The following is a 14,843-nucleotide window of genomic DNA, read 5'->3' on the forward strand; positions in this document are numbered from 1 at the left end:
GTTTTCTACATATAAAGATTTTGAAAAAAAAACAAAACCATATATAAAAAATAATTAAAAGTTTTTATTGGGTTTTATTGAAAGGGGTATTTTTTGAAAAAGTTTATTAAAGGAGAAATTTTTGAAGAAAGATGGCTTTCTAAAATTTTCGGCCCCAGTTCCCATTGTTTACAGGGAAGGATTATGATGTGTGGGCCATTAAGATGGCAACCATGTTGTAAACACATGATGTTTGGGATTATGTCAAGTTTGGGTTTTCAGAATCTAAGGTTTTGTCATCATTGACAATTGATGAGCTGATGGGATCACTTCTATTGCATGAGGAAAGGATAGACATAAAAAAGGATTTGAATTTAGAGACGCTTTCAAAAGTCAAGTTTCTATTTCAAGAGACAGAGGGTGAGGTAGAAGTAGAACGAGAGGTAGAGGACGAAATGGAAGATATGGTGTTTAGAGAGATGGTCGAGAAAAGCACGAACATGAAAGTAGAAGCAACTACAAAAGCTTCAGCAATAATCAAAGAGTTGACAAATCAAACATGAGATGTTATTATTGCGATAAATTTGGTCACTATGCTCGTGATTACAAGAATAAAATGGATGATCAAGGGAACCAAAGAGCTAATGTCACTACAGAGAGTAATAACTCCATGTTCCTAGCTTTCCATACCATGCATGAACCTTCTGCTAGTGTGTGGTTGTTAGAAAGTGGTTGCAGTAACACATGACATGCAAAAAGGATTTGGTTGCAAATTTCGATCAATCTGTGAAAACAGAGGTAAAGTTGGGGACTGACAAGATAGTGGAAGTAGATGGAAAAGGAGTGGTCAACATTCTAACCAAGTAGGGGGAGCCAAAGACAATCTCATAGGTATATTATGTTCCTAGTCTCAAACATAATTTGATAAGTGTTGGTCAATTGACACAGAAAGGATACAGAGTTATCTTTCAAGGTCAAGAATGTGTTATATACGACAAGCCCCCAAACAAGCAGTTGATAGAAAAGGTGAAGATAACGAGGAACAAACTCTTTCCTCTAATTATGAATTACAATGATTAGGTCAGTTCTTTTACAGTTGCATGTTCTGATGATTATTGGTTATGGAACTTTCGGTTTTGACACTTGCACTTTTCAAGTTTAAGATTATTGCAGCAGAAATAGATGGTTAGAGGATTACCTCCCATCAAAGAACCTCCTAGTACTTTTGAGTGTTGCATTTTGGGAAAGCAACACCCTGAAAGTTTTCCAAAGGGAGTTGCATACACAGAAAAGAAACCTCTTGATCTAGTGCATACAAACTTGTGTGGACCTATGAGGACACAGTCGATTAGTGGAAGTTGTTGCTTCCTCACTTTCATTGATGATTATAGTAGAAAGACTTAGGTTTACTTCTTGAAGAAGAAGTATGAAATTTTTGCAAAGTTCAAGGAATTCAAAACCTTAGCAGAGAACCAAAGTGATTCACAAATCAAGGTATTGAGGTCAGATTGTGGTGGAGAATATGACTCAAAGGCATTCCATGATTACTGCAAACAACATGGAATAAAATACAATTTACAACTAGGTACACACCTCAGAATAATGGTGTAGCAGAGAGAAAGAACATGACAATTATGAACATGGTAAGAAGCATGTTGAAAGGAATAAACGTGTCTAATGAGTATTGGGAAAAAGCAGTTGCATGTGCTATTTATATGATCAACAGATCTCCTACAGAGAGTGTGATGAGCAGGGTACCTGAACAATCATGGTTAGGTATGTCTTGCAGCGTATCTCATCTCATAGTGTTTGGATGTGTAGCTTATGCACGTGTGCTTAAGGAGCGAAGAGGAAAATTGAATGATAAAAGTGAAAATTGCATATTTACTGGTTATAGTGAGCAATCGCTTACAAATTTTATAACCATGTCACAAAGAAGACCATAATTAGCAGAGATGTTGTGTTCAAAGAACAAGAATCATGGAATGGAACTGTAGACAAAAAAAATGATGCATAAGTGCCACTGATGGAAGAAGATGATGTAGCAGAAAATGAGTAGCAAGAATCACAGGTGAAGACACCAAACATAGACAAACCAACAAGGACTCCAAGACTTTCACAGCAACATGGATCTTCAAGCAAATCAATAGATCAAGATTCTCCCAGCAATCAATCAGGTGAAGAATCATGCAATGGTAATAGAAAGATGAGAAGTCTAAAAGATATTTATGATGATTTGAATGTTAGCTCAAATTTTGCATTGTTTTCATTCCAACCTTCTTCATTTGAAGAAGCAATCAGAGATGAAAATTGGGTTTAATCCATGGATGAAGAAATTGAAGCTATTGAAAAGAATGATACATGTTATTTGGTTGATTTACCAAAGGACAAAATCTCATTGGTGTAAAGTGGGTGTACAAGACAAAGATGAATGAGAAAGGTGAATTTGACAGATTCAAAGCTAGACTTGTAGCAAAAGGATTCTTGCAGCAACCAGGAATAGACTTCGAAGAAACGTTTGATCCGGTAGCAAGATTGGATACCGTGAGAGCAGTTCTAGCCACAACAACTCAGAACAAGTGGAAAGTATATCAGTTGGATGTGAAATTAGCCTTCTTGAATGGAATTCTAGAAGAATAAATTTATGTGCAACAACCTCCAAGATATGAAGTTGAAAGGATGAAGAGAAAGTTTACAAGTTGAAGAAAGCACTCTATGGACTGAAGCAAGCGCCTAGAGATTGATATAGTAGAATCAACAACTACATGATTAAAAGTGGATTTTGCAAAAGAAACATTGATCCTACCTTGTACACAAAGGTAAATGAGCAAGAATAGATTTTGATTGTTTGCTTATATGTTGATGACATGATTTTTACAGGTGATTTTGAGATAGATGAATTTAAAGCAACCATGATGAAAGAATTTGGGATGATAGATCTTGGTCTCACGAAATATTTTCTTGGCATAGAAGTTGATCAATCTGAAAAAATGAATTTTTATTTGTCAAAATAAATAAGCCAAAGGTTTATTGAAAATATCCAAGATGGAAAATTCCAAACTTGTCCCTACACTAGTTGCAACAGGTACAAAGTTAAGCAAGGATGATGAAGAATCAGATGTCATTCCAAATTTATTCAAAAGATTGGTTGGTAGCCTCATGTATCTCACAGCTACAAGACCGGATATCATGCAAAGAGTGAGTTTGATTTCCATATTTATAGAGACTCCAAAAGACACACATTGGAGTGCGGTAAAACGAATTCTGAGATACATAGCATGAACTAGATATTGTGGCATAATTTATGAAAGCACAGAAAAGAAGGATTTGATTGGATACAAAAATAGTGATTTTGCAAGCAGTTTGGATGATAGGAAGATCACTTCTGGTTTTGTGTTCCACCTTGGTTTAGGTGTGATTTCGTGGGCATCTAAAAAGCAACCCATTGTGACACTTTTGTCAGCAGAAGTAGAATATGTAGCAGCAACATCAATAGCATGTCAAGCAGTGTGGTTAAGAAGAGTATTTGATGGACTCAAGCATAAACAGTAAGGATCAACAATAATATATTGTGACAACACCTCGGTGATTTCACTATCCAAGAATAATGTGTTTCATCAGAAGAGAAAACATATTGATACTAGATATCACTTTGTTGAATTGAGGCTTTTGTGATCCATAATATTAATACGTAGAGCTTCGGCGTAAATCACATAAAGAGAGACATTTGTCGACGCGTTTCGAACCAACCAGTGTGGTTCATCGTCAGGACAAGTTGAAGAAACAGATCCAGCTTAGCATGTTGAATAGTCTGAGCAGAGACTCCAACGGCTAAATCGACTAACGGCTAATTTTGACCTACGGACCGAGGTCAAATTACTATTCATTAATTTAATATTATTATTATTTTTCATATTAATACATAAAATATTTTTAATGGTTAGTTTTAAAAAATTAATTAATTTATATATATATATAGACTAAAGTTATAATATTAGGTTATTAATATAAAAGTTAAGATTAAAAATAAATAAAATACTATTAGTGTTTAGTTTAAGAAAATAATTCACTTATTTATTTAAAATATTCACTAATTATTGTTAATATAAAACACATATATTAATTATATATATATATATATATATTTCAATTAAAATCATATAGTTAAGGTTAAAAATAAATAAAATAATTTAAATGGTTAGTTAGAAAAGGTCATTTATTTAATTTAATTTAATTATTTGTTATTATATATTAATAATATAAGTAATTTTTTGTTTAATTAAGTTATTTATTAAATATAATTAATAGTCTTGATATTAATATATTATTAATGATGATGATGATGATGATGATGATTAACGTCCACTGAGACCAAATAATGGTCTATCGGACCTAAAGAAACAAATTATCTATTTTGATTTAAGATTTTATTTCTATGCTCAAAAAGCTTGGAGAGAAGCCTCCCGAGCTCACTATAATTTTGACATTGTAAAAGGCTAGGAAGGTCAGTATTGTAACAAAGATTGTGAAACTGAGATCTAATGTGGTTATACGCATGGCATTCTAAGAGGAAGTGGTTTTCATCCTCGATGTTCCTATTCTCACATATATGGCAAATCCTTTCCGTCCATGGCGTTTTAGGAACTGCTCAATGACTTGTTTCACTATGGAGCTCATGAGAATTCGTTCTAATCTTTGCTATATTAGTTTTCTTCTTTGAGCTAGTTAAAATAGAGAGATACTTTTGATCTTCTAGGGTGGGGTTGATGACTTTCTTATAATAACTTAATTTTCTTTTAGCCGCTAAGTCTTTCTCACACCACATTTTTTCTTTGAACTTAGAAGTAACAATATCTTTAATGTTATTTATGTTTTGCAATGCATCATTTTCGTTGATCTCCCAATAGTTTAACCAGGCCCTTGGGTCTTTATGCCACCCTCGATTGAGCCTTAGGTGGTTTTGGCTAGAATTTAAAGCTAGCTTAGGAAGTCTATGATCGTCTATGTTATTGATTTTGTGCTTGTACAACAGAAACCTAAGCATAGCTACGCTCTCAATAGGGGAAAGACCTGCTTCTATAAGGAGAATAGGATAGGGTGTATTACTTTTAATTTTCAGGTTATAAGTTATAAAACGCTTCTGGATTTGCTCAATCTTTCTCCATGATTCTCTGGAAATGCTGCAACCCCAAACCTCACAGCCATATACGATTACAGGAGTGACTAAAGTTTCAAAGAGGAACTTCTTTTTATCCCACATTACAAGGTTTGCTATTTTACAATTATTTTCAAGACCAAAGTAAGCTTTCCACCCCCCATTAATCCTTTTCTCAATGCTATGGTTCCAGTTGAGCTTGTGATGAATATGAATATTAGTAGTCAAAATATTATTGTTAATTTAATATTAATATTATTATTATTATTATTATTATTTATGGAAATAAGTTAAATTAGGTAAAATATATAGATAAATAAAATACTTTTAATGGTTAGTTAAAAAAAAAAAACTTTAATTTAATTTATTTATCTAAATTATATATATATATATATATATATATATATATATATTAGAGTAATAATATTCAGTTATTAAGATAAAAGTTAGGTAAAAGAGAAAATAAATTAAAATATATAATAATAATAATAATATATAAAATAGTTACGAAAGAAATAGTAAAATACATAAAAATGATAATAATATTAAAATATTAGTTTCGAAAAATAATAATAATAATATGTATTAGACAAATAAATAAAATAAATTATATAATAAATATATATAAAAAAAATAAAATAAAATAAAAATAAAATAAAAGATAAAAATAAAAATAAATTTTAAAAATAGTAATAATAAAAAATAAGTAATAATAAAACTACGTAAATATATATTTGTTAAGACCATAAGTACCAATATCAATCAGGGAAAAGGGGGACAACTCAAAAATATATTCGTTAATAGATAAATAAATAAAAATATACATAAAAATAATATAAAATAGATAAATAAATAATAATAATAATAATAATAATGAGTAAATAAATATCTGCTAAGATTATAAATACCAATATCAACTCGGGAAAAGGAGCGATACTAAAAAATAAAAAAAAAAGGACTGGAAAGAGTCCAGAGCAAGAAGGATAAACCAAAGGAGACCGGAAGGCTCCAGGGAAACGACGAAAGTGAAAAAGATGAAAGAGGGGGGGGGGGGAACTAAGATGAAAGTGCAGGGATCCAAATCTACTGATCTTCTAGCCGTCATCTCTATTGAGATTGTTAGGTCTTCTTACAATCTCAATAGCTTCCCTGAGTTTACGATGGTGGAAGTGGGCAACTTTGGCAACAACCTTAGCCTCCTCAATACAAACGTGATGCTTTGTCTTCACCACATTCTCTGCTAACGCTGAATACTTGGTTCTCCCATGTCTTAGGTCAGCTGCATGTTCGATGATCCTCTGATGGATGGAGCGCCCCGTTTCCCTGATGTAGGGGGACCCACAAGAACAAGGGATTAAGTAGACACCCTTCATGTCCTTGGGGTTAACGGGATCTTTTACCGATCGGAGGGAAATATGAATTGTGCTGAGGGGTCTAAAAGAAGAGGGAATATCATACCTCTTAAGGATCCGAGCAATCTTGTTTGTGGTTCCTTGGACATAGGGAAGGTGGACCCCTAGTCGGCATTCCTTAGGTTCTTTCTTAATAGCAGCATTCCTAGATGCTTTAAGGAAAGCCTTCTGACCTAGGTGTCTACTATATCCATTTTCCACAAAGACATCAAGGAGATGGGATCTCTCCTTATCAAAGCTCTCATTATCAGAAATCCTGAGGGCTCGAGTAGCGAGGGTGTTAAGGACACCCATCTTCTGAGCAGGGAAATGATGGGAATCAGCATGAAGATACTACTCAGTATGGTTTTCTTCCGGAACACAGAGTGGGAGAGCTAGTCATCCTTATTCCTAGAAATAAGAATATCTAGGAAAGGGAGGCAACCATTGACCTCTTTCTCCATGGTGAACTTAATGGCAGAGGACTGACCATTGAGGTGATTGAAGAAGCGATCCAGCTCCTCTTGGCCATGGTACCAAATGACATTAGTGTCATCTACATACCTCTTCCAAAGCTTGGGAAGGAGACGAGCCGAGGCTAAAGCTTTGGCTTCGAAATCTTCCATAAAAAGATTCACAACAATTGGGGAAAGGGGGGAGCCCATGGCAACACCACAAGTCTGTTCAAAGAATTCACCCTCGAAACAGAAGAAAGTGGAAGTGAGACAGATCTCAACCAGATGCGCGGTATCAGGATCTGTTAGGTGATAGATCACTTCCAAGGCCTCCTTTATAGGGATGCAAGTATAAAGAGAGACCACATCAAAGCTGACGAGAATGTCCTTAGGGTCCAGCCTAATATCCTTAAGCTCCTTAATGAAGGAAGCAGAGTCTTTAACAAAGGACTTAGTGCGGCCGACTAGGGGCTTAAGTTTAAGGGCAAGGAACTTAGCAAGAAGGTAAGTTGGACCACCAATGGTGTTGACGATAGGCCTCAGAGGGGTCCCCTCCTTGTGGACAAATGTCTCTCTTTATGTGATTTACGCCGAAGCTCTACGTATTGATATCACTTTATTAGAGAACTTGTGAGCAATGGAGAAGTTCACTTGAAGCCTTGTAAATCTAGTGACCAATTGGTTGATATATTTACTAAGTCATTAACACAAGATGTGTTTGAGTTTCATAGAATAAACTTGGGTGTTTTAAGTCTAGCTAAGACATAGACTAGTAGGCATGTTTGATTTGTCATGAGTCATGTTTTAGTTTAGCAATCATAATTAAGGGGGAGTGTTAAAATAAGATAATTACTCCTGCATGAGGAGGTGACTAAAGTTAGAGAGTCAGTTAACTGAGTGATTGAGTGATTGAGTGTTTGAGTGTTGAGTCAAGTCAAGTTAAGTGATAGACGACTTTTAGTGTGTAGTTGCATGTCAAGATACTTTAGGCAAGTCACTAGTTGGAAAGGGTAAATACCCTTCACCGGGTTCATTGTAAGAATCATGTTTTGTGTGATCAATAGAAGAGCCTCAAATCGTGGATTTATGTGTGAATTATTTTTTTTTTCTCTGTCTTTCCAACAAGCATGAGCTTACGATCTGGTTGTTTTCGTCACATTTGAAATACACTAAAATCTTGAACATAAGAAAATTGAAATGAAAGCGTAGAAGCATGGCTATATCTGAGATTAGAGAGAAGGGTGAGACCTTCTTTACACATATCTCATGTAGACGAAGACTTATGAGCGTTGGTTCACATAGATGTCAAGACGACACTATACACAAATTACACAAATTACCATATGGTTGGTCTCACACAACATCAGCTCTAGCAAACAAATGGACAACTCAATCAACACGGGCATGGACAATGTTATGTTGCGGCTTCCCACAAGTGGCTCAACACGGTTCTGCAATGCCACAAAAAGCATCAATGGAAAAATGTCCCTTCCAACTTGACAATTAGGAGAGCCTTAACGCTACCTGTTTTCTCTGTATTTGTGTTTGACGTCTGACTTTAAATTGATATGCAACTACAGACCTTTCAATCTTCTCGTCAGACCACATGGTTGACATTTGAGCTAAAACATATTCAATTCCATTGTTCTAAGATACTCTCCTAAGGCATGGGTGAAGCATATTTACTGGAGAAGCCCCCAAAAAAAATCTATACACAACTTCACACAAAAAAACTATACCCACACTTGTACCTATTCCTTGCCCTGTCATAGGGAGTCAGGCCGGAAAGGGCTCTGATATCAAGAAAGAAAACATAGTTACACACAAATAGTTTTCAGACCTTCCATCACAAATATGATATATATATATATATATATATATATATATATATATATAGTTGGAATTAGACCAACTAATTCTAAATTGGGAGATTGTAGTTGAGAGAATATCTCAATGTCTACAACAAATCAAACCAACTCCAAATGAATTTAGTATACTGCATTAATGGAAACATTATTTTCAACATTAACTACAGGGGAAATGTTGTTTTGTGAGTATACATTTAAAAACAATAAAATAACACATAAAAAAATATTTCAATTTCCACAATAATTTTATATCAATTTTATATAGAGAAATAGAGTAATTAATATTAAAATATTTAATATATGTTCTCATCTTGTCTACTTTTTAATATATAAAATTTCTTCATTGATCAATATAGCGTTTTAAACATAAAATTTAAAAATATAATATTGATATTACAATCTAGTACAAGATGATGTATAATTGATTTTATGTTTTGTTGACATAAAGTAAAATTCAATTATTATTTTAGTCTATATTAAGAGAGATAATTTTATCACAATTTTATATAAAGAGAGTGAAGTAATTGAAATGAAAAAATTCTTGTAATTTCACTTTCATTATGAAAGAGATGCGTAATTTTTTTAATTCTTAATATAAAATTGATATGTATCCTTTAAAAAATTATTAACAAAAGAAATTTCAATTGTTGAATTGAGGCTTCCCTCTCCCACCAAGTTTTTCGAAAGAAAACGCATACGGAGCAGTATCTTCATGCTAATTCCCACCATTTCCCAGCTCAGAAGATGGGTGTTCTCAATACCCTTGCTACTCGGGCCCTAAGGATCTCAGATAAAAAGAGTTTTGAGAAGGGAAAATCCCATCTCCTTGATGTCTTTGTTGAGAATGGTTAGAGTAGATACCTGGGTCAGAAGGCTTTCCTAAAAGCTGCCAAGAATTCTCTTGTTAAAAGGGAACCGAAGGAGTGGATCCCAGGTGTCCATCTTCCGTTTGTTCAAGGGACCACTGATAAGATTGCAAGGATTCTCAAGATGCTTAGTGTCCCGGTAACCTTTAGGCCCTTTAACACCATTCGTAGGTCCCTCAGATCAGTAAAGGATCCTATCGACCCTAAAGATATGAAAGGGGTATATATTATCACTTGTTCCTGTGGGACCCCTTATATTGGTGAGACGGGTCGCTCCATCAATCAAAGGATCAGTGAACACAAAGCTGACGTCAAGCATAGGAGATCAAAGTCTTCCGCTTTAGGTGAGCATGAAGAAAAAACCAATCATCATGTTTGTATTCAGGAGGCTAGTGTCATTGCTAGAGTTTCGCAGTTCCATCATCAGAAATTCAGAGAAGCTCTTGAGATTGAAAAGAGACCAAGTAATCTCAATAGAGAGGATGGCTGGAAAATTAGTAGGTGTTGGGTCCCAGCTCTCTCTTCCTAGTCGCTTTCTTCCTAATCTTTTAAACTTTTAGAATATATTCCATTATTTATTTTATTTTATTTTTTTTATTCTAATCTTTTTTATTTTATTTGTTTATTTTATTATCTTCCATTTTCATTATTATTATTTTTTTTATTCTAATATTTTTTTAATTCTTATTTTTTGTTTTGTTTTTAAATATCATCATCATCATCATCATCATCATCATCATCATCATCATCATCATCATCATCATCATATTTATTTATAATATTTTTATTTTTAATTAATTAATTAATTTTTTTATTATTTTTAACTAGCTTAACCTCTCATTTAAAAATTATATACATATTTTTAATTAGTTAGCTATTCCTTTATATACTTTTAGTTATACGATCTATTCTATTTCCATTTATCTATAAAATAGTCAATATTTTTAACTATTTATTAACTCAGGAACCAATTTAATTAGAATTAATTTATTCTTATAAATTATATATTTAGGTAAAGGTAAGGTCCCTTATTTTATCTTCTGGTTTGTTTGACCCGGGTCCCTAGTCAAATTTAACCGTTACTCTTGTTAGCCGTTGGAGGCTCTGCTCATACTATTTTACAGGAAAAGATGGATCTGATTTTTCAACTTGTCCTGACGATGAACCACATTCATTGGTTCGAAACGCGTCGACAAATGATTTATCTTGTGATTTACGCCGAAAAATTTCTCTTAAGAAAAAGAAATTTCAATATGGATTATAAATAAAATATTTTAGATAAAAATTTCTTATTTCATTGAGAGATACTTTTTAATGCAATATAGAAGGGAGATTTATATTTCTTTTAATGCTTAATATGGAATTGGCATGTAACATTTCAAAAAAATATTATTATTAAAAAAATAGATGTAAATATCTATATAAAACCAAAAATTCTATTTCATAAATATATATTTTTGTATACTTAATTATGGGAAAATGTTATCTCTAATATTACGATTTAAAATAATAAAATAATATTTATATTAACAAATTAAAAAATAATAATAACAAACAAATATTTAATTTTATATAGAAAAATAATCCCAAAAAAATAATTTTTAGCTTTTCAACAGGAAAAAGATGTCACTACTCAATATGAACCTCACAACTAATATTGATTTTGCAATCCAACATCAAAGAGATTATAACACACATACATAAAACAAAACACACGCATATAAAACAAAATCCCCCTCAACACACACAAATTATAACGTTTGTTATAGCGATGGGTTTAGTGGACGTTACGGGTCAATTGTGATAAAGGGAGTGTTTCATAAATATAAGACAAGGATTTTCGCCCTTTGCATCACAATATGTGTCATCACCCTTTTCCATTGACTTCTCTTCACGTTGTCTGCTTGGATCATAAGTTCTTCCTTGGGTTTGGTATGTCCATCGACAAAATTTAGTCACAAACTTTTTCATGTTGTTTTTGTAGACAAAATCAAAATGGGTTATAGCGCTGGTTCCGCAAAAGAATAATAGTATTTATTTATTCAACATTCCCTATGATTTCCATCGACCCAAATTTCTGGTAGAAAACTTTTGTTATTACAAATCTTAAAATTTCTGGTAGAAATGTTTTGTTATTACAAATCCTACAAACCTTGCAATAATTCATTCACTACAGTTGCTCACGACTCTTATGCCCTCGTTGGCCCTTTTTTACCCTTTTTTTACCCTTATGATTCATGCTCTCAACACTACATACTCTGCAAGAGCATGAAGACTTTAACCTGATCACGATAGGTGCTGACCCATTCACTATACGGTGCGGGCCATGAAATCTACAATAATAATTTTTTTTTGTTTATTTCATTTTTATTATATTAAATTAAATTAAGAAGTAAGCTTTAGAGGGTGTGTTTTGGGGAGTTGTTTTGGGCACTTTATCTTGAAATTCACTATAATAATTTTATTCTATTCTATTATAGTATGAAGTAGGCTTTACACGGTGTGTTTTTGGTTAGTTGTTTTGGGTACTTAATTCACTTTATTTTTAAGTGAGTTTTGTTTTTAAGTTGGTTATTTTAATTAATGATCAGAGTTTTTTAGTTGGCTAAAGTTTATTTTATTTTTTTAAACTAATTATTTAGATCATTTAAAGATTGATTCAAATATTTAAGAGAGAGTTAGAATATTAACTTCTAGCATGTCAAACTATTTTGTAAAACTTGTAATAACCATGTTTTTAAATTTTAATTTTAATCATTTAAAAAAAATGGAAGGGGAAATGAATCATTTTGATGGCTCGTCTTCCAAAGGTAGCCCATTAAAATAAATGAACGCTATAGTGAAGACTATTAGGATCATGAAACATCGAGAGAAGTGATGGTGTCTAAAGACACCGTTGCTTGGGATTCGACTGACCCTAAAGGAGAAATTTACTTAGAGTCTTTCCACATTTAAATAAACTAAATTAGAGATGAATACCATGGGCGAAACCATTGGTTCCAAGTCAAATTTACTTGAACTACCCTAACAATCCCCCCTAAAACTTGACTGAGGGAGACTAACCTGGTCCCAATCATTCATCAACCATCTCACCTGAGATCCCACATTCCCTCTCTCAAGCTAAGATGTCAGTACACCTGCTATCTTGGTACCTATCCAAGTGGTCCATTCCACAACTTGATGACTCCATGCGCCACTCCACTACATGTATGACTAGTCAAAGTGTTAAGGCCTTACAAAAATCCATAATTCTGTGAAACATGTATCCTTGAGCAACAAGTCTTACAACTTCATAGGGAAATGCATCTATCTTGGACCGAAACCCTTAAGGTATTCATACACCAGTATTGTTATCACACCATTAAAGTTATCATCACATGTTGCCTCCTTCACTATGCTCAAACCATTGACTCCATCTTTGTTTTCTCATTCATATGACCACTATCTTGCTACACCTCTAGTTTCACCAATCCATATCTTTCCTCGACCTTTCTCGCTACTTGACCTCTCTCTTCGTATCTCTAATCCATGTTATTCATCCACATCCTTATTATCAGTATGCATCCTCTTCCTGGATTTTCTTTCTACTCTTTCTTTTTCCTTCGTTATTTTATCCCTCAAATAATTCAACTCAAAAAAGCTAACTAGCGTGTTTCATTAAATCTTTGTTCAAGCTTCACATGGGAGCATACTCCAATCAACAACTTAGCACACAAATCTTTTCACCCTCTACAAGTAGCAATGTATTCTCCCAACAACACACATTCATACAATGCACCACAACACACCGACTCCATCTAAATTGGCTTTTGGCACACTCTCATGCTAGCTCTAGCCACTCTCATGCTGGATTTGGCTTTGGCCACTCTCCACTCTATGATGGCCACACCTGAACAAACAAACAATGAAACACTTTAACACTAGCTAGCTTCTTCATTACACTCGGCAACTTGGGCGTGGATTCAATTCTTCCTTACATACTACATTAAAATAGACATTCTTTTGGACACTTATTTCTATTATAAGCCCTTTATAATAGAAATATATTAAAAATGTGTAATCATAATGTATAGGAAACGATAGGCAATTTGGAAAAGGCATGGTAAATGGGAGGAGAGCTAGGGTTCTAAGATCGAAACCCTGACGGCGCCGACAGCACAGAGCTACGCGCTCAGGCTCTGCACGAGATTCTCTGCAGCGCAACAGCGCTGAAGGGGAACAGAGACGATCAATGGCGACGACGCAGGGGGGGGCATCGAAGCCCTCCCCCTCACTGCACAACCCAGAGCCTGAGGTCATCTTTGGATCAGTAGATCCGGACATTCTCAGCAAAGGGAAAAAGTAGCAAGGAACTGTCAATGATCCACCAGAAGAACAAGAAACTCAGGGGATCAACCCGAAGGTCACTTCCTCTACATGTCGACCTGTAGCCAAAGAAAGGCCGAGAATAGAATTGCCCGGAGATAAGATCGACAGAAGGATTGAATTCATGAAATATCACGCCATCATTGGAAAATTCATAGGGTTTTGGCCGACTGAGAGAGCCTTAAATGGCTGGATTGCGGCAAAATGGAAACCTAAGGGAGATGTCACTCTCCAGCTTGGACCGAAGGGCTTTTTTACCGCCATCTTTTTCTGCCTGGAGGACAAATACAGAATCCTCGGAGGAGGACCATACTTCTTCAACTCGGCAGGTCTCTACATGAGAGAATGGATACCCAGATTCAACCCTGATAAGGAGGATCTCACATGGGCACCAGTATGGATCCGTTTATACTCACTCCCTGATGAATATTGGGAAGAAGACTGTCTGAAGGGCATAGGAAACGGAGTGGGAGAATACATCAGGGCAGTAGAAGAAACCAAATCTAGGAAGTATATCTCCTACGCAAGAATATGTGTCTTTATCCGTCTAAATGAAGCTTTACCAGAGTCTGTTACCCTTGCCCATCGAGATGAGGAGTGGATCCAGACTCTTGACTATGAGCATGTGCCTTTCAGATGCAGAAGATGCCATGTGCTGGGACATCTGTTTAGAGATTGCCCTCTCAATATCAAAGTCCAATCCTCTGATCCTTCTGAATCCCCACCTCAGGATGGCTTCACCCGAGTATCCAGTCAGAAGTTCT

Source organism: Pinus tabuliformis, chromosome 8 (genome assembly GCF_031772625.1).
Source record: "Pinus tabuliformis cultivar Carrire ecotype Pingquan chromosome 8, CPIR1, whole genome shotgun sequence".
Lineage (NCBI taxonomy): Eukaryota > Viridiplantae > Streptophyta > Pinopsida > Pinales > Pinaceae > Pinus > Pinus tabuliformis.